Consider the following 21,645-nt stretch of genomic DNA (forward strand, 5'->3'; position numbering starts at 1 on the left):
CAAAACTAGAAAGTCACATTTTGGAAAGAGTGAAGGAAAGTTTAAATTCTGACTTGACCCTTCCTTGTACTTCTCTCCCCATTCCAGCTCCCCTTACACTCACAGCTAGGAGGAACTGTGAAAGTTGCTGCAGTTTTAGGATTATAAGTTTTGAACTGAGACACACCTGAGTTTGAAACATGGTTTCCCCACTAACTAGCTGGGCAAACTTAACTGTGCTGTTTGACATCCCTGAGCCTCTGTTCCCGCACCTGTAAAACAGGGATGATGTCCTTACCTCACTGCTGGGAGAGAAAAGATATAAACAGGTGCTGTTTGGGCACCTCTGGCTCAGAGCTTGACACAAAGCCCTGTAACCCAGACGGCTTTCAAGCAGTAGCCGTGTGCGAGTCTGGCAGAAGGTGGCCTCCGGGTGTTAAGCCAGACACTAGACTTCCTGCCCCTGCCTGAGGGGGCGGGGCACCCCCTGAGCTTGGAGAGAAGACCGAAGTGTTACTTTCTTCGTTTAAAGGATTCTCTTATGATTTAGCCATAGCAATGTCTCCTCCCTCGTTCCTGTTGATGATTTGTGCTTGTTGAGATTCTTTCCTACAGCGTTAGTCTTTTTAAAAACGTAAGTTTTGTTTCATTTTAATTTCTTGTTTTGTATTTTATGTCTTTTTTTCTGATTTTTTGAGTTTGCTTCATTCTTCTAGCTCGTGGAACTGAATTTTTGGCTGATTTGTTTTTGGTCTTTCTCTCTTTTAAAAGGAAATACATTGCAAGCTATAAATTTCTCTCTAATGAGCACTGTAGCTCCACTCTACAAGACATTTTAAAAAATGCACAGTTGATTATTTCCAGTAGGTCATGTAAGCATATTTATATTTCCTTGAATTTCTGGCATATTTGGTGTTTTCATTTATCAATGTTTTTGATTCTCCTGCTCCCCTACCGAATTTGCCTGCTGTTTGATAGATTGCTAGCGTTCTTTATTTCTTCTATTGGTGTGGAAGTTACAAATTCTATTTCTATTCTTTGTTGTCAACCATGCCTTTGACATGTACCCTCACATACAAAACTTAAAGTTAATGAGCTTGTCTACCCTTCTCCTGAACTTGACTTCTTTAATTCCAATCTCTTTCTTCTGCTTTTCATGCTGCTTTGTCTAGAATTTTAATTATGCCTTACTTTTAACAGCCCTATTAATCTTTCTAAAGTTAATATTTATCTGGATTTACCAATGTATGAATAGAGTTCTTATCATTGCTTCTGGTAGCCTGGTAGCATTGTCTGAATAGTAAAAACCTGGTAAGGCATGGACCCTAACCAATTGGGACAGAGTCCTGACCAATCGGAAGGTGCATGGTTGAGGATGCTAAGCTCACTGGCTGAGGCCCACCTGTTACTGCAGGACATGTTTCCTTCCTGATGAAGTATAATCTTCAATAGTTTCTCCAGTAAGGGTCTAAGAGTAGTAAGTTCTCTCTTTCTCCTTATATCTCAAAAGAACTTTGTCATGCTTCATTTTTGACTGGTAACCTAGCTGGATATAGAATCCTATATTGACATTTACTTTCCTTCAGAATTTTTGTACCTTCTTATGACTTTCTCCCGTATTTCATTGCCAGTGAGCAGTCCGCTGTCATTTCACTTGTCCTTACTCTGCTAGTAATCTGTCTTTTTCTCTCTGGTAGGTTTTAATATTTTTCTCTGTCTCGGTGGTGGTCTGTAGTTTCACCTAGTTAAGGATTTTTAAAATATTTATTCTGCTTGGCTTATATTTCTGGAATCTGAAGATTCATGCTGTTCATCAATTCTGGGATTTCCTTCAGGTTTTATCTCTTCAAATATTGTCTCTCTCATTGTCTTCTTCCAGGAATCCTATTAAAAGTGCTTTGGGATTTGTTATCCTTTTCTCTGTTTCTTTTAACTTCTCTTTTACCTGGTCTAACTCTTTACTTCTCTGTGTTGCACTTTGGGGGATTCACCATATCAACTTTTTTCTGCACTCTTCCTTTTTGCTCTATGTCTAGTCTAAAGTTTGTTTAGTTTTTGTTTGTTTGGGGTCAGTTTCAGAGGATTCTGGGACTCTCATTTTGTGGCACACGACGGTTATTGGTCTAACAGAGACTCTTTCCCTTTTTGTTCTGTTTATTTCCTTTTATTCCTATTGCCCACCTCCTCGAGGATAACTCCTCCCACCATTTGAAATGTGCTAATATGTTGAGTGTGCATTTTTGTAGGTATGTTTTACACTGTATATTATTGTTTTATGCAAATGTTGGTGTCAATTTACATAATCAAAGGGTGTTACACATCTTTTAATTTTCATGAACACTATGTGTTTGGAATTCTCCCACTTTGCTATGTGTAAATTGAATTCCTTGTACCTAGCAGCTGCATTGTAGTCAATGATTTGTATCCACCACATTTTATGAATCCACTTCCTCAGATTATCTTCAAGAACCCACCACCACAAATATTACTATCATTCAATCCAAAATGTCTTCTATTTTTCCTTATGGATTTTCTTCAGGCTGTCACCTGCTTAGAAATATGTTGTTTAATTTCCTACTAGTTGAGTATTTTTAAAGTTATCTTATGACTATTAATTTCAATGTTAATGTTGTTTTCAGAGAACATACTTTGAATTATTATAATTTGAGTAATTGAGGGATTTTTAATGTCCAAGAATTTGATTTATCTTGGTTAATATGCCATGTGCTCTTGGCAAGAATCTGTACTACACAGTTGTTGAGTGAAGTGTTCTTTAAGTGTTAATTACGTTAAATTGGTTTATAGTGTTAATCAAATATTCTATATTTTATTCAAGTTTTGGTCCACTTGTTTTATCAGTCATGAGGAGAAGCATGTTAAAATCTGAGCTTTTCTTTTTGAAAACAAAAATCATCTGTCGGTTTTGGCATCATATGTCTTGAAGCTATTTTGTTAGATACATTTAAATTTAGGTTAGTTACTCATTCTTGGTGGAGTGACTATTAACATTATGAAATACTCCTCTTTATCTTTGATGTTACTATTTGTCTTGAATTGCACTAAGTCTGGTATAAACAAAGCCGTCTAGATTTATGATGCACAGTGGTTGGATATATGTTGCTTTTTAACATTTCATTTTCCACCATCTGTTTCTTTATGTTCTAAGTGTACTTCTTGTAAAATGCACTCATTTGGATCTTGTTTATTTACCTCGTCTTTAAGTGGCATTTAGTCTATTCATATTTAATGTAATTATCAACATAACTTGGGTTTACATCTTTCATATTGGTGTATGTTTCTCTTTTTAATTCCCTGACTTATTTTGAGTGACCAAGTAATTATTTAGTTCTATTAACTTTTTAAATATACATTTTTGTATTATTTTTTCAGGGTCACTAGGAATTACAATGTGCATCTTTAACTTAACACAGTTCAATTTCCAATTATATCAAACTCTTTACAAAATGTAGGAACACCATGATTACATGTATAATTCCATTTATCCCCCTCTTGCTCCTTGTGCTCTTTTATTCCTCTGTATTCTATGAACCCTACAACATGTTGCTACCATTTTTGCTTGAACAATTGTAGCTTAAATCTGTATATGTTATATGTATTACACAAACATAGATATGTGTCTGTATACACAAACATACACGTATTAAAAGTAATAAATAGGTCCCCTATTTTTACCTATATTTTGCACTTTCTATGGTCTTCTTTTTTTTTTCCTGCAGACTTGAACTTCTATCTGGAATCATATATTTCACCCTGAAGCAGTTCTTTTAGCATTTCTTGTAGCACAGGTTTTCTGGCTACAAAATCTGAGATTTTCTTTGGCTGAACTTGTCTTAATTTACCTTTCATTTTTGATGTAAACCTCGGTTAGATATAGAATTTTATATTAACAGCTTTTTAAAAAAATTATTTTGACACTTTGAAAACTCTATTTCACTCTGAGAAATTCAATCATCACTCTTTTCATGCTTTCCTTGCATATGACCTGGCTGGGTTTTGTGGGCTACTTTTAAGATTTTCTTTCCATTTTTGGTTTTCAGCAGTTTGCCTCTGATGTGATAGGTGTGATTTTTTAAATTATTTTTTAAAGGCTTATCATGTTTGTGGTTTTCTGAGCTTCTTGGATATGTGTATTGATGTATTTCATCAATTTCAAATTTAGTGACTATTGTCTCTTAAAATAATTTTTTTCCTATATCTCTTCTAACCTCTGGGACTCCAATTATTTATACTGCTTGAGAGTATGTTACGTGTCTTGGATACTTTGTTTTATTTTATTTTATTTTTTTACTTTTTATTCTCTATCTACTGTCAAGATAGGGTCTATTGGCCTGCCTTTGAGTTCACTGATTCTTTACTCTGCTGTGTCCAAGTCTGCTAATAAGCTTATGCATTCTTCCTCTCTGACATCACATAATTCGATTCTGGTAGTTCCATTTGATTTTCCTTTTTACTGTTTCCATTTATGTGCTGAAATTCATCATATGCTCATATGTGTTGTCATCATTTTCTTCTAGACCCTTCATCATAGATGCTTTAGAATTCCTGAGTGATAATTCAGACATCTGGGTCATTGCTATATTTATTTCTATGAACTGTTTCCTCTTTTAAATGTCGGCCCCTTTTCCTCACTTCTTTGTGCATCTTGTGATTTTTTATTTTATGCTGAACATCGTGTTGGGATAAGACATATTCACCTCCTGAGAAGACGTGCCCCCTGTCAGGCTGATGGTGTGAGCCTGAGTCAATCTAACATGTAGCTGAGCTGTCTCTGGACTCTGTTGCAGAGTTGGAATCTTAAGTTAGATTCAGTTTGCCAAAATCTTCGCACATTGTGAAGGTGGGTTTGAAACTTTGCCTTTGGAGAGCTTGGGATCAGAGCACCAGCCACACCCCCTTTAGATCTTTGTGCCTTGCAAGGCCAGCTATGAGCTTTCCAAACCACAGCAATGCTCTTTCTGCTTTACAGGCTGCCTGCCAGCATTTTGAGTTTCTGGTGCGTTCTCTTTGCTCTCTAGACCCATTCCTGGCTTTCTGCACCTGGGGGCATCTCTTTCTGCCTTTGGGCACTGCCCTCAGCCTTTGTACTTGGTGAATTTCCATGGATTTTTGTAGCGATTCATCTCCGTTCTCCTGTTCTCCCAGCTTTTGGCATTTATTTTGTTCCTAAATATATTCTTGCCTTCTTAACTTGCCTACCGTAAGCCTCCTTTTTTTATTTCTGAATTATGTATTAACAAATAGTCTGTGTTCATTCTAGAATATATGAATGTTCTATATTCATTTAGATTTATGATACCTTGCTATATTGATATCTTCAACTCTGTTTGGGGAAAAAAGGGAAAAGCATGAAAAACAAAGAAACATGCTTGCTTTGGCAGCACATATACTAAAATTGGAACCATGCAGAGAAGATTAGCTTGGCCCCTGTTCAAGGAAGACACACAAATTCGTGAAGCGTTCCATGTTTTTAATAGACCCACAGACATAGAAAACAAACTTATGGTTACCAAAGGGGAAAGTGGGGGGAGGGATAAATTAGGAGTTTGGGATTAACAGATACTCACTACTATATATAAATTAGATAACCAACAAGGATATACTGTAGAGCACAGGGAACTATACTCAGTATTTTGTAATAACCTATAAGGGAAAAGGATCTGAAAAATAATGTGTATATACACATATATATATATATTTTATATATATGTGTGTGTGTGTATATATTCTTTTATATATGTATAACCGAATCACTTTGCTGTACACCTGAAACTAACGCGACATTGTAAATCAACTATACTTCAATCAAAGAAAGGAAAGGAAAAGAAGAAAAAAACAAAGAAGCAAATAAATGGGAGAAAAGTCCCAAGTTTCATAAACCTTACCTAAATAGATTTCTCATTTATACAGAACTTAAGCTTATGAATGAAATTATATAACTCTGGTGCAAGGTGAGTGTATCATTCAGGGTCCACTAGAGAAACAGAACCAGTAGGAAATAGATAGATGATAGATAGAGACGTATTTCAAGGAATTAGCTCACACAATTATGCAGTTGGGATGAGTGAGTCTGAAATCCGTAAGGCAAGCCATCAGGACAGGCTGGAAACTCTGGGGCAGGATCTGATACTGCAGTCCACAGGCTGAATTTCTTCTTCAGGGAAAGCTCATTTCTGCTTTAGGTTCTTTCAAGCTCTTTGATTAGATTGTGCTGACCCAGATTATCCAGGGTAATCTCCTTAAAGTCAACTGATTGTTGATGTTTACCACATCTACAAAATAACTTCCCTGTAACACCTACACTAGTGTTTGACTGAATATCTGGGTGCTACAGCCTAACTCTAGGTTGACACGGAAAACTGTCTATCACAGTAGGTAAGGGCATATTCTACAAGGTGGTACAGTATGTGTTAAGGAATAGACATTAAGGAAGAAAATAGATGTAAGTGAGAAAATGAAAGGGTTCCTTATCTGTTCATCATCCCACAGAAATGCAGGCTGGGGTTGGATATTCTCGACAGTGCTTGGGTCTGTCATTCGAGGAACCTCTCTGTATATGTTCCTTTCTTGTAAGCCTGAGAAAAATCCTACTAAACATTGTCTGGGTTTAGTAGGCATTGACTGCTACTGAAATTGTCTGAGAGAGCCAGCTGCCCAGCACCTTGAGACCCCCAGGCCCATGGGAAGGTGTAGCCCCTTCTGTCGGGGGAAGAAGCCTCACTCAGATGCAGCCCCTATGCCAGCAGAAACGGGGACCCTGCTTCCAGCTGGCCCATTGTCCATGCTACCCTGAGTGAACTCCTGGGGCCCCTTTCAGTTCATTCTGTTCATTGCATCAGAACAGTCTACAGTGCATACATCAAAATGTTAATAGAAGGCATTTTGCTTTGGCAAGATGCAATTATGTGATCATGGTTCATTTATTTTTTCTATCTTTCTGTATTTATAGAAGTTTTTACAATGTGAATATATTAATTTTATAATAAAAATCAATACAATGGGGCTTCCCTGGTGGCGCAGTTGTTGAGAGTCCGCCTGCCGATGCAGGGGACACGGGTTTGTGCCCCGGTCCGGGAAGATCCCACATGCCCGTGAGCCATGGCCGCTGAGCCTGGGCGTCCAGAGCCTGTGCTCCGCAACGGGAGAGACCACAACAGTGAGAGGCCCACGTACTGAAAAAAAAAAAAAAAAAAAATCAATACAACGAATAACATTTTGAATAAAAATGGAAATGAGTTGATATGTCATAAGGAAGAAAATAAGATTCTTAATAGTTTTTCCTTTTCCGTGCGTCTCCGCCTGTAATTACCATAAGCATCTCCCTGAATGTACAGCCTGGAGTGTCTGTGTGATAGCAGTGGTACGCAGGGACAACAAAGGATTCCCTAAAGCTTGGGAGAGCTCCCCTTTGTGGGAAATGGGATAGTTTGTACATTCAGAATATTGGAAATGGTTAATCCAAAGTCTTGTCCTTTTTTCAACTAGACTGGCCAATCTTTATGAAAAAAAAGTATTTGAATCATATCCTAAAGCACCTTGTGCCTTAATAAAATTAGCTCAGTAACTTTGCTACTATGCTCTCTTTGTTCTTCTTGCTTTATGAGAAACTGTCAGATTGGTATAAAATTTAGATAAGAAATTGTGGCACATGAAGAATTTGAAAGGGGAAGAAGGGGGTGGTACTCATACATTCTGCATCCCTTGCTGTACACTTTAGTCAAAAATAGTTTATATTATCAGAAGTGGGAAAAGATGAACAGACAGAAAAAATATTAGGCTGCGCTACCAGGAATACGGAAACAAAACAGGACCCTATGAGGCCTTCCCAGGAGAGAAGCCCCCTCCCCCATGCCTCCCTCTGCCTGCGTTCTGTCTGTAGAAAAACTTTAGCTGGAGGGTAAGTTTAATCAGAGAAATAAGAAAATGCAGAAACAAAGGAAAAGCAAACAGGACAAAGTAATAATAGTTTAGTCATTAAGCAAAGTCAAGGACCTGTAGTTTCTCCTCAAGGGCTATAGATATTATTCTGAGCCATATTTTTCGAGCTGTTTTGTAAATACTGAACCCTCCACCAGGTGGAAGAAGTTAACTGCATGATGACCAGACTGTAACCATGGCATAGCTGCCACAGTTCTGAGAACTGACATCAAAGAAATGGGAACAAACTGACCCCGGAACTGAAGATTAACTGTACCTGAAACAATCAAGATGACACTGATCAGACCATCGCTGGCCAGTTTCAAGATGACGGTCAGAGCTGACTGTGCTGTTTCTGCATGGAGCCCCCTCCCTCTGCGGATACATCCCTGAAACTCCCCTTTAAAAGCTCTCGCTCACTGATCGGCAGTGGGAGAGTCAGCCTTTGGACGTGAACTTTCCCTCTCCCCCAGTTGCCAGCCTCTGAAATAAAACAACTTTTCCTTTTCCCTTCTACCGACACTTGCCTCTCAAGCGTTGTCTTGTGAGCAGGGAACAGCCAGACCTGAGCTCTCTAACAGTACTAGACCAAGGGTTGTAGTTTGTAGAGAAACAAATCTCGTAGAATATACCCCAAATATCCTGAAGGCTGAATTTTAATGTTTTTCAAACCAGTGTTTCTGATCATTTTCAAATCAATTTAATTAACAAGTAATATTCACGTAGTGCTAAGTGTCAGGAATAATAATACAGTAGTAAACAGAGCATACTAATGCTTGCCCTTGTAGAGCTAAATGTTCCAGTGAGGACAGACAGATGATGGACATAAAAAGTCAGTTACTTCCATGCCCTGGCTATTGTAAATAGAGCTGCAATGAATATTGGGGTGCATGTATCTTTTTGAATTATGGCTTTCTGCAGGTATATGCCCAGGAATGGGATTGCTGGGTCATATGGTAGTTCTAGTTTCAGTTTTTTAAGGAACCTCCATACTGTTCTCCATAGTGGCTGCACCAATTTACATTCCCACCAGCAGTGCAAGAGGGTTCCCTTTTCTCCACACCCTCTCCAGTTTGTAGATGTTTTGATGATGGCCATCTGACTGGTGTGAGATGATACCTCATTGTAGTTTTGATTTGCATTTCTCTAATAATTAGTGATGTTGAGCAGCTTTTCATGTGTTTGTTGGCCATCTGTGTGTCTTCTTTGGAGAAATGTCTATTTAGGTCTTCTGCCCATTTTTTGATTGGGTTGTTTGTTTCGTTGATATTGAGCTGCATGAACTGGTTGTATATTTTGGAGATTAATCCTTCATTGGTTGCTTCATCTGGAGGGAAATCCAAGGAAGAGGGGATACATGTATATATGTGGCTGATTCACTTTATTGTACAGCAGAAACTGACATTGTAAAGCAACTATACTCCAATTTGAAAAAAAAAAGAGGATTTAAGATCAAACTGAGTTCAAAATCCAAAAAAAAAGTCAGTTACAAAGTATCTTAAAAGCAATAATTAAGATAGGGATGGATGGGGAGGTGGAATGTGGTATAAAATGAGAACTATTATAAGAGACAAAATAAAGACCCTACTTGATTCATTCCCTGAAGTGGGAACTCTTTGGTTTAACCTACTTCATAGTGGGCAACTGACGAAACTGACTCCAATTTCATGAGCCTTACTTGGTCTGGATGTTCTGGTTCAGTGTTAAGAGCAACCAAGGAGAGACTTCTGTGGTCTTGCCACTCGTAGGGTTCACTGACCTTGAGAGCCGATTCTATTTTTATTCCTGTTTGATGGGGAGAGGAGAAGCAGAAACAAGAGCCCTAGGTATGTCTTAGCAACAAAGACCTGGGCATGAAGAAGTGAGCTGCCTTGTGCACGGTCAATGCCGTTCATGGGTGTTGAAAGATTAGGATGCTGGCATGAGTGACCCCAAAGCCAGAGCCAGGTGATCCCCTAGTACAATAGGCACAGTGTCTAGCACCACTATAATTTTAGCATCCCATGAAAATATTTTAATTTCTTTCCAAATCAGAAGAAAAAAATGAACATAATCCAGCCCAGATTGCATTTGTCTTAATCCTGCTAGCCATAGAATATAATTTTAAACAATTTTTTGAAGGAAAGACCCATGAATATCTTAATGTGGCTCTGCCCACAGGCCCGTGCCTTTCATAGTAATATTGCCAACACCGCCTCCTTCTGTTTTGTTGTTGTTTGGCATTTCTCCTTGTCACTGAAGGAAAGACGCTTATGCACTTGGAATGGGGTCGTCAACCCACACCCATGCCCATCCTTGTTGTGTGACATAAACAGATGCCTATAGAGGAGCTAGGAGGCCAAGATTGTCCCCTTGCGCAGTTCCCAGCACTAGGTAGCACTGTGACGCATAGCTCTGAAATGAGTGAGTGAATGAATAAATGAAGGAATGCTTGAGTTAATGAATGAGTGAATACTTTCATGAGTGACTGAGTGAGTAAATGAATTAACAAATGCTTGAGTGAGTGAGTGAGTGAGTGAATTCTTGAGTGAATGAGTGGGTGAGTAAATGAATGGATGCCTATGTTGGTGGTGATGTTATTTCCTTTTTTCTTTAGCTGACTTTTTTTTTTTTCAGAGAAATGTGGCATCAACCCCACCGAATGTTTCAAACAATGATGTTGTTTTAAAAGCATTCTGTGCCACATAATGCGTGCTGCCTTGAACTAAAAGGAGAATTAGAAATCATTTGGAATTCAGTTAAAGATAAATTTGCTAAATCCAGTCCATGATAAATTCAAATTACTTTGGAGCAGTAAAGAATGTGTTGGATGGTGGGCAGCTCGGTCGAAAGCCAAACTGTGATGAACTCAGGCCTTGAGAATCAGTGGTTACCTAGGGAGCCTTCAACTATTGAGGTGTACTTGAGGGTCACAGGTCCAGCGGTTGCTGTCTTTTAATGTAGAGCAGGTTACATGGGACTCCCTTGATTACGTTATTAAGATTCCATCCTGTTACTTTTCATCTTTTCCCTTCTCTGTGTGATAAAGTGTTAAGCTATGCTGGGCTGTGGCATCCTGCCGCCATCTCAGGAAGTATTCCCAGAGAGGACTGGCTCTTCCTGAGCTGCAGTTTCCCAGCGTCAACAGTGCCAAGTGCTTCTGCACTGTCTCCTGAAACACATGCTTATGGCAGGCTAATTGGAAAACCCTGAACCATGAAATTTAGGACAATAATAACATATGTGAAAGTGGGAAAAGGATGAAAGTGAAATGATCCATTTAGTGGGCGGGGGGGAATAGAACTGTGTTTCAGTCAGGACTTCAATGTCTACCCTTTTGGTTTGAGAATTCACATTTTAGCTTTATTTTTGTGTCTCTTTTTATGAATCTTCTGTTAGCTGATGTGCAAAGTTTACATGAAAGGATGCATATATTGTAGGTATCTGTGTCAGGGATGGGGGACATGTGTGTGTGGAATGGACAGGAGGTATAAGGGTCCAGTTGTCCAATATAAGGCTGGAACCTAGAGTTTTGGAGGAAGACCTTTATAGATCCCTAAATGTAGCTGAACTTGATTCATTAGGAGGTGTTTTTCCTCTCTTAAAGTTGAATCTTGCCTTTGCATGTAATGGTAAAGAAAAATGTGAACTGGAACCATGAGCCCTTCCACAGATGCAGGAATCAGGCTGCTGATTTTACACATCTTGAAGACCTCAAGGCACTGACTGCAAACATATGGTTGTTGATCATTCAGAAGCCATTCACAAGGTAGCCATTCTCAAGGTAGCCATTCACAAGGTAGCCATTCACAAGCAATTGAGTTTTGTGGAAATAAATCCCAATTTAAATCTGCTATGTTACTTATCCCAGCTGTTCCTCACGAGGGGCTTATCTCTATGGTGACAGTGTCATGAGGCTTCTTCATAACATGTTAGCATCTCAACATTCTTTTGTTGGGTTTGACATCCAACAGACTGCTGAAATCCTGGGTAGTCTGGAGCCAGCTAAAAGGCCTGGGGCCACCACTCTGCCCACTGAGAGTTTATTACATGGCTACAAATGGCTTCTTCTCCTCTACGTAAGAGTAGAACATCCTCTTCGTTTTCTTCAGTATCTTCTTATCTAATTCCCCCAAATGCTGGGAAACTCTCCCATGCTACAAGCCTCACCGGCCACATGGGTCATTCAGACATAGGTGCCCAGCATCCCTGGGGCACTAGAACAGGTCTGGCCCAAGAGGAGAAGCTTGTACCTTGGCTGGCAGAGGAGAGCATGCGTGCAAAGGCTACAGTCCTTTGTACTTGTGTCTTTGCTTGTAGTCTTAGCAACATTATTACAGGACAGCAAGGAACCAGATCGATATGGTGCATCTTGTAGGCACACAGATTTTCCTTAAGGCCAAGTAATTTCTCATGCTAATTCTGAATTAGAATAAGCTTGCATGTATTATGGATAAAATGTTGTTTCACACATTTTTAAGTCAGACACAAAGCTTCAAGAAATGTGGGACCCATGAGGGGACAGTTGGGCTCTGCCCTTTCAGGTTCCCATCACTATTTCAGAGCTGTGAGTCTTTTATGGGGTCTCAGCCTTTTTATGTCTCTCTCTTTTCCTCTTCCTGCCAAAGTCAACCTTCTTCTTTTCTCACTGTATCAGGGCTTCTACTACCTCTGACCTCTATCCACCCTCCTTTCAGCTTCTGCCTGCTCCATGTCGGCTGAGAGCCTTTGTAAATCATCCATGGAGTCTCCCCAGGGAGAGGGTCTGCTATTCACGTGCCACACAGGGCACAGCCTCCCACCCTCCAGGCCAGCCTCAAGCCCAAACAGCTGTGGCCAAGGAGGTGAGTCACAGAGTACAAAGCGTGACCCTTCAGAAGAAAAACCTGGGGGACATGATCATGGCATCTTTCTGAACTTCTCAGACAGGGGTGGAGGGGCTACAGTCCCTACCGTGTAGTCTGACCACTGAAGTCAGCTCCCTTTTCCCTCCTCAGGGGACATTTCAGTCTCTCTGTCCTGTGCAGGTTTTAATATCACCCCTCCTTTCACTGCCAACATAGGCTCTGGGTCTCACCCTCAAATAAGCCTTGAGAACCCAGTGCTTTTGTTCCACATGAAAACCGGCAGAGAGTCACATGCTTCAGGGGACAGGAGAGCTTCCTTGAGTGGAGATAGCGTGGGGAGGTTGGGTACAGCCCAGCATCTAGGAGCCTGGCTTCAGGAAAGAGATCAACCAGGAACGGGTCGACAGGTGTGCTCTTGGGTAATTTATTCAGCTGCTCTGAGGTTATTTCTAAAATAGAGACAAGAATGCGCACAATGATAGAAGAAATAACAATACCAGTGGCTCCCAACACTATCAAGTCCAACTTCCCTTTTGATAACAAACATGGTGTATAAACTCTTCACTTCCTGAAGTGAAATTTATAGGTAATGTTACCTACCTACCCACACACCTGGTCTGCATTCCTAGTGATTCAATGCAGAAGGCAAACCTCCAGCTTCTTGTGCCTGAGCATATATGTAGTGAAATACAGATTTTATTAAAAACTGATTTTTGTTAATCCTGTCTTTAGATTATTATTAATTCAATATACTGAGTTTTTAATAGCTTTATTCAAGCTTGATTTACATATCATAAAATTCACCCATTTTACATGTACAATTCAATGTTTAGTATATTTACAGAGTTGTGAAACCTCCACCAAAATCTAATTTTAAAACATTTCCATTAACCCAAAAAGAAATCCCATGTCCGTTGGCAGTCATTCCACATTTCTACCCCAACTTTAGGCAACCACTAATCTACTTTCTTACAGAACTGCCTTTTTTGGACATTTCATGTGAATGGAGTCATATAGTATTTGTGGTCTTTTATGTCTGTTGTTTTTCACTTATCAAAGTGCTTTTGAGTTTGTATCAATACTTTGTTCCTTTTTATTGTTAAATAATGTTCCCCTGAGTGCATATATCACATTTTGTTTAACCATTCATGAATTATAAATGGTGATGCTACTAATACTTGGATACAAGTCTTTTACAGATGTTTAAACATTCCATGGCTAGGGAAGTGATATTATTTATTATTTTCAGGAGGGCCATTGGTGTCTTTAAAAGGGTGAAGACTCTGAGTGAGGTTCCGAGCTAAGAAAACATACACACAACCTTCCTCTAGTTGACAGACTAGTCATATTCTTGAAAAACTCAGTAGGCATTAGGACTGCGTGAAAAATACTCATATTCATAAGCTAAGTAGAATTAGACTCTAGGTTCTGATAATGGCAAACAAGTTTATCATCTATGTGAACAAACAAAAGGCTTGTGAGACTTGGAGGGATTATTCACCACGTGGGATTGGCCTGCCCATTTAGAACACCAAGAATCCCCGCTTCTCTCCCGCCTCTGCAACCCCGCAGGGCTCCAGTCATAGTGGAATCACACAGTCCCCATAGGTTTTCAGAATGGCCCGAGGATGGAACCTCCCCACTGAAACTGTGCGGACAGAACCCACACGATCGGACATTCATCGACCGTTGATACGTGCCCATGGTCAGCAGGCTCCCTCCGTGTGGTCCAGACAACAGTCCCGGGAACCAGGGCAGGCTTACAGAGCGGGGCAGAGTGGCTCAGAGTGCCCTGTTCTGTAGGAGGCGGGGCTGGTGTGATGCTGGGGAGGTACTCGGTGCCGTCCCCAAGTATGTGCCCCAAAACAGGACAAAGGAAAGCCGGCAACGCTGATGGAGAGGTAGCAGGAGGAAGATGGTGGTGGGAGATGAGCTGAATAGATAAAGCAGCTCTGCCTGTTCACTCTAGCTTGTTTCTGTGCAAAATCAGAACTGTTTCCCCAAATTCACTTCCTCCACCTCCGTGAAGAACTTAGATGAGACAAACTAACCATTGTTTTCATTGCTGTTCCTCTTGGGGAAATTCATGCTAGATAATTTTTTATTTTTCCTGCAGATGGTCTGTTTTTACCCGAAAGCCCTTTGTTTCCAGTAACTGTGTGCTTCCCTCTAATACAAGGTTTCAAGGGGAAAAACTGCCAAAAATATTTTACGGTGATTTTGCTTTTCTTCATATTTGGAGAGGCTGACCAAATACGCATATTGTGGTCATCGTTCAATTTAAAAACAGGGCAGGGGGTAGTGTTGACGGACGGGAAGGCTGAGGCTCAGGGACCTCCGGTCCTCGTCTCAGGCAGCGACCCAGCCTCAACGTGACAACCTCCGCTTTTCCTTTTTCCTCCCGAATTCTCCACTAGGAGGCTAGTTTTGCTTTGCTTTTCCTGTTTTAATAGCTCTGCTTCTAAACATGCAACTGAAAACCGTGAGTTACTGAATCAGCTATAGGTGTTCATTCACTAAGAAATTTTATAATGCGCATATTGTATATATATTTTTCGAAATCAAGGCGATGTCATTGGTCTGGTAGAAGTTTGCCAATTTCTGGATTGGTCTTTCATTGCTTCTCTACCACGTGTCCGTAGATTGCATGGTTTCAGGTGACTCACCGTCCTGGTCATCCAGGGACAGAGGAGGTAATCAGGACGCTTGACTTTCAGCATAAAAACTTGGACAGTCCTGGGCAAACCCAAATGGTTAGCCACGCTCTAAGTGGTCCCGGTTTGCAAGAATATCCTGACAGTGTTGCCATTGGGAGATGCAACAGCCCTGCATGACAGTGGGCTCTTCCACTCTGTGTGAGCTTTGCTCGGGGAGAAGTCAGCCTGCCTCTCTGCCCGTCAGTCAGTGCCTTAATCAGCCAGACGCTGGACACGCTTTCTTGTAGCATCTCTCTCCTGTCCGTTGGTTTTCTGCGTGTGGGCTGCAGACGTCCCAGCGCTGTCACCTCCATAGTCATTTTTTTAGGGCAGTGAAGAATGAGTTTCTGTGTGTATTACGGTGAGGGATCACTTCCCTTGACCCTTTTCAGGCTGTCGAGGTGACCTCAGCTGCACCGGCTAGTAAAACATAAGGCTTCGGCCTCGCACACTCAGACACATAGTGGAGTGCCGGCTTTCAGATCTGTGTAATTTTGTGCAATTATATTCAATTGCTCACTCAATCTCTGATGACTTTCTAATGAGCTGGTATTTTCAGAAGTAGTGGAAAAATCAGTTGAGGAAGAAATGATGATGTGAGGGAAATAAATAAGGAAGTGACTGGTGCAGAATTAGAAGAAAACCCGTTGCTCACCTTTCTCGGAGCAAGTGCTGTGTCTGGGGAGGGGGCGCTACGTGACATTGGAGGACCTGGAAAAGAAAAAGATTATGTTACAGAAGTTGAACACACCCTTCCTAAAGAGAGGCCAGCATATGGGGAAGGTCAGTCAAATGGACAGATGGCTAGGTTCGTTTAATCTTTGTAGAAGTCAGCAAAGTCTTTTTTTATGTAAAGACTTTATATTTTAGAGCAGTTCTAGGTTCACTCGAAATTGAGAAGGTGCAGAGAGTTTCCATATACCCCGTGCTCCTAGACGTGCACAGCTGCTCCCCCCTCCCACCATCAGTATCCCCACCAGAGTGATGCATTCGCCACAGTCAGTGAACCGACGTCAGCTCATCACCATCACCCAGAGTCCACAGTTTACACTGCGGTTCAGTCTTGGTGCTGTACATTCTGTGGGTTTGGAAAATGGTACAATAACAGGTTTCTACCAGTATAGTATCATAAAGAGTAGTTTCAGTGCCCTAAAATCCTGTCTCCCCCCATTTCATCCCTCCCTTCCCTCACCCCCAACTGCTGGCAACCACTACTCTTTTTTTGTGTGTGTGGTACGGGGGGCCTCTCACTGTTGTGGCCTCTCCTGTTGCGGAGCACAGGCTCCGGACGCGCAGGCTCAGCGGCCATGGCTCACGGGCCCAGCCGCTCCGCGGCATGTGGGATCTTCCCGGACCGGGGCACGAACCCGTGTCCCCTGCATCGGCAGGCGGACTCTCAACCACTGCGCCACCGGGGAAGCCCTCCACTAATCGTTTTTTACTGTCTCCATAATTCTGCCTTTTCCAGGATGTCATATAGTTGGAATCATACAGTGAATAGTCTTTTAAGATTGGTTTCTTGCATTTAATAATATGCATTTAAGTTTCATCTATGTCTTTTCATGGCTTTATAGTTGTTTCCTTTTTATCACTAAATAATATTCCATTGCCCAGATGTACCACAGTTTACTTATCCCTTCCCCTGAAGGATATGTTGATGGCTTCCAAGTTTGGCAGTTATGACTGAAGTCACTTTTAAATAATGAAAAATATGTAAATTGAACAGTTTAGAAAGTGAAATATTCTAGATGTTATTTTAAAATTTGAAATATACACAGAGCCTCCCCCGCCCCATCCAGGCTCCCTTAGTACTTTTGCTACCAGTTCTTTTAATCCCTGAAGCAATTTCAGTAACTGCCTGTACATGCCTTCTTCTCATCTCCAAGAATGGAAACAACTAATTTGTCCTTTTGCTTTTGTCAATTATTATACTTCATGAAATAGTGTCATAGTGAGATCTGGGATTGAACTAAGATTTGAAAAAAGAGAGAGAGAGAGAAGAAAACCATCTCCCTGTGAAAAACCTTCACAAATCCCATATAAGTTGTAAAGCATTTGAAGAAAAGCCAGAGGAAATAGACGAAATGACTTGTCATTTCACCAAACAAAAGCTGAAGGGTGACCATATAAATGGTCAAATGGCAGCCTTGAAAGTAGTGATCTGTCACTATAAACAGAGTGAGCTGAAAGACTTAAACAAAAACAACGTGGTTTACCTTCTTCCTAAGAACTTTCTGCCTGTGAGAAAAGGACGTAATGACGTGTATTCAACATACGCACGTGAACACACTTTTTGTGGGTTATGCTTTCTAGGAATTTGTGTACCTCTGAAAAGAACTGTTGCATATGGGATATGTTGCCACCAGGGGCTCTGGGTGCTGTGGCATATTTAGTCTGAATGGCTGGGTTTCCATTGTTGACTGGTGATTATCACCATTGGCTCAGGTCATTAGACAGGCGTGGAAATGAGGGTCACACCACCTAGGCTATAGCCCACCTCCTTATCAATCCAAAATGTGGATCCTGAGCTGTTATACTATACTGTTCAGTGTACTGCTGGCAATAGCAAAGTTGGCCATTTCAGTTTTTTCTTTCTTTCCCCACAGTAGCATTTATCACTGTTTGTTAACCCATGACCCCTAGTGTAATCCCCACAAACAAGGAGGACTTAGTATAATATTAACAATGGGTAGAAAACACCCACGTCCTCACCTGGTTCAGTATGGGGTAGGTGTCAGCCTCAAGGTGCTTGTAGATGTTCACAGGAATGCAGGGTCATATAATCTAGCCGGGAACTTCCAGATCATACTCTCCGGTTCCCCACCCGGTGTAGGAGTTCCCTGAAGGGCCACTTTGCCTACCTGACTGCTTGTCTTCCAGTCCTGCCCTGGGGTTTTCTAGGGGGTTCTAGGCATCTCTTACTTCCCAGGCAATTGATTCCATCAGTGGACACAAGATCCTTCCTTGGGTTGAGGCAATGTATGTGGCCTCCCTGTGAATTCTGCCAGTTGATTTTGATATATTCCCATCTAACTGTTCTAAGAGCAATAGTGGATGAGAATTGGGCAAAAAGTGTTGCGTTTAAAAAAACAGGAAAATTTTGAAAGCACAAAGACAGCCTTTATAGGGAATCACAAAATGCTGAACTATCTTTGTGCTGTTCTATTTCAATAGACATAATAATAAGATAACTTTTGTATGGCTTGTATGTCCTGAATCATTGATATTTTATGCTTGCAAAGTTTTGTGTGTTGTGTGAATGAGACCATCAGGCCCCAGAACTACAACATGAGCTTCTGATGAGTTCTGTTTCTACACCCCCATCGGTGGAATTTTCATCATTTTCTTTTATGTGCACTTCCTACTGTTACCCACAAAGAAAAAGGTATCAACTCACAATGCTATCTATACTTTATATAATATATAAATGGAAAGAACAAGAACCAGAAATTTCAGGTGAATTCTTATACATACAGTTGACCCTTGAACAACACGGGTTTCAACTGTGTAGGTCCACTGATACACATATTTTTTTCAATAGTAAATACTACAGTGCTACACAAGCCATGGTTGGTTGAACCTGTGGATGTGGAGCCTCAGATCCAGAGGGCCAACCATAAGTTATACTCGAATTTTGGACGACGCAGAGAGTCAGGGTCCCCAACACTGCATTGTTCAAGGGTCAACTGTATATTTTTCTTATTCTCTTAGCAATGAACTAATCTGTCAAGTGGGCCACAGGAGAAATAAAGGAAAAATAATAGTAACTAAAAGGAATATTTTAGTATGGTTTCCCAAAACTGTTTTTCAAGTGATTCTAATTTGTTTTGGTGGTGTGAGGTAGATGATAAATACTTTTCTTTTCTTGACTGTATACTGATATCCAGAGACAAGGGTAACAGGTTGTCAGTTGTTGCCTTTATTAAAAGAAAATGATGGATGGACTTAGAGATTATCATACTAAGTAAGTCAGATAAATTATATAATATCAGTTATATGTGGAATCTAAAAATGATACAAATGAACGTATTTACAAACGAGGAAAAAACTCACAGACATAGAAAACAAACTTATGGTTATCAAAGAGGAAGTAAGGTGGAGGGATAAATTAGGAGTTTGGGATTAGCAGATACACACTACTGTATATAAAATGGATAAACAACAAGGACCTACTGTATAGCACAGGGAACTATATTCAATGCCTTGTAATAACATAATGGAAAAGAGTCAGAAAAAGAATATATGTGTATGTATATATAACTGAATCACTTTGCTGTACACCTGAAATTAACATAATATTGTAAATCAACTATAGTTCAATTTAAAAAAAGAGAGAAAAAGATACCAATTCTGATACTGATATTGGAGTTGGTTTAATTGACTGACAAAGAGAAGTAAAGAGAGTTTCTCCCTACAACACCTGGTTTATAATCCCATTGGGAAAATACTCCCACAGAGAAAGGATGACAGTGGGAATCCTCGAAATTCGCCAGTGGGGCAGTCAGAAACGAGGTCATTTTTTTATTCAGTGCTGCAGAAATTCTGGAGAGGAAATTGGGGAACCCTGGGCTCCACAGACCCCAGCTCAACCACCGAGCTGACGGTACTCAGTAGCAGAAATCACCAGGCTCACATCTGCTCAGAGGACAGCCTGTATTAATTTCTTGACGTGGGTTAACCTCCCCAGCATCACTGTCAGGAATTGCCTTCCCAGGAAGTCATGGTCAGATAGGGCATTATTTCCCATTGGAAAGTAGGGGAAGCCAGGTGGAGGGCCTGTCTGGAGAAGAGCTTCCCTCACCTTGAGGTGACCTGGACTGCCTTGACCAGGGTTGGGGGTGGGTATGCTTCTCAAAGTGAAAGCGCAGGGTGCACAGGTCTTAGCAAAATTCAGATTGAGCTTCTGACGTCTTTGAAACATTGATTCTTCAAAATGTTAATCATCATACAGAGAGGTCTAAAAATGCAAAGCCTAGATCTGCTCTCCTCTCAACGCGTGCCCGCGTGTGCGCACGCGTGCGCACACACACACACAATCAGAGAGTCTCAGAAAAGGACCAGGAATATGGAGTCAAGCTCCCCAGCTGAAACTCTGAAACTCTCTGCCTTTCATCCTTTCTGCTTTTTAGGACTTGGTTTCTTTTTTCAGAGATTATTTCATCTTACTGACCATTTAAAAAATAAACACACTTGTATGTTTGTACACATATATATATATATATATCTTTTCAAAAAGATGTATAAATGTGATTTTTTTGGTATATAAGCAGTGAGGTAGTAGTACTTTAAAAATACTACTTAAAGTAATCTGCAATGCATATGTTCAATTGGTTGTCATTATCATTTGAGTAAATCTTTTCTTCTCACTCATTTTCTTCTGCCATGTAGTCATTGAAAGACCATAGGGTTTTTTTTTTTTCTTTTTCTTGCTGATTGTTGGTTTTAAAATACCTTTTTCTATTAATAGGTTTTCTTCATTCCTATAAGAAAGGAAACACAATGTAACATTTGTCTCAGTCTTCTTTTCTTTTCTCCCCGCCCCCCAACTGTAACAGGCACTGACCAGGCATTCATCTTGGCCATCTCCAGTAAAGCATTGTCTTACTTGTTTAGTTATTTGTTTATAATTATGGTGAGTCTCAAATTCTAAACATCATTTTGGAGTCCAGATCTACTGAGGTTCTGTTTCACTTAGGAAGGCATGAATTCTCTCTTACGGGTTCACAAGACTGTGGATCTTGTGAGGTGCTTGAAATATGAGGACGTTTCTCTTAGCTTCTTTTTAAAAATAATTAATTAATTAATTTATTTATTTTTGGCTGCTTTGGGTCCTCGTTGCTGCGTGCGGGCTTTCTCTAGTTGTGGCGAGCGGGGGCTACTCTTCGCTGCGGTGCACGGGCTTCTCACTGCAGTGGCTTCTCTTGTTGCAGAGCACAGGCTCTAGGCGTGTGGGCTTCAGCAACATGCAGGCTCAGTAGTTGTGGCTCACGGGCTCTAGAGCACAGGCTCAGTAGTTGTGGCACATGGGCTTAGTTGCTCTGCGGCATGTGGGATCTTCCTGGACCAGGGCTCGAACCCGTGTCCCCTGCATTGGCAGGTGGATTCTTAACCACTGCGCCACCAGGGAAGCCCTCTCTTAGCTTCTTATTCTGCTTATAATCACTTGTCACTTGTATTGTCCTCAACTGAGTTTATTCTCCAAATATTCC

General features: G+C 40.7%; 1 protein-coding gene and 1 non-coding gene across 2 annotated transcripts in view; both read left to right on the forward strand.

Annotated features, from left to right (window-relative positions):
* The window catches only part of DSCAM (DS cell adhesion molecule), a 744,700-nt gene that overhangs the window by 238,887 nt on the left and 484,168 nt on the right, over positions 1-21,645 (forward strand). The window lies entirely within an intron of this gene.
* LOC114891405 lies at positions 5,367-5,469 on the forward strand. Its single transcript, XR_003792511.1, has one exon. It is a non-coding gene; the product is annotated as a U6 spliceosomal RNA (small nuclear RNA).

The sequence above is a fragment of the Monodon monoceros genome, unplaced genomic scaffold (genome assembly GCF_005190385.1).
Source record: "Monodon monoceros isolate NGI ecotype Baffin Bay Population unplaced genomic scaffold, NGI_Narwhal_1 Super_Scaffold_11, whole genome shotgun sequence".
Lineage (NCBI taxonomy): Eukaryota > Metazoa > Chordata > Mammalia > Artiodactyla > Monodontidae > Monodon > Monodon monoceros.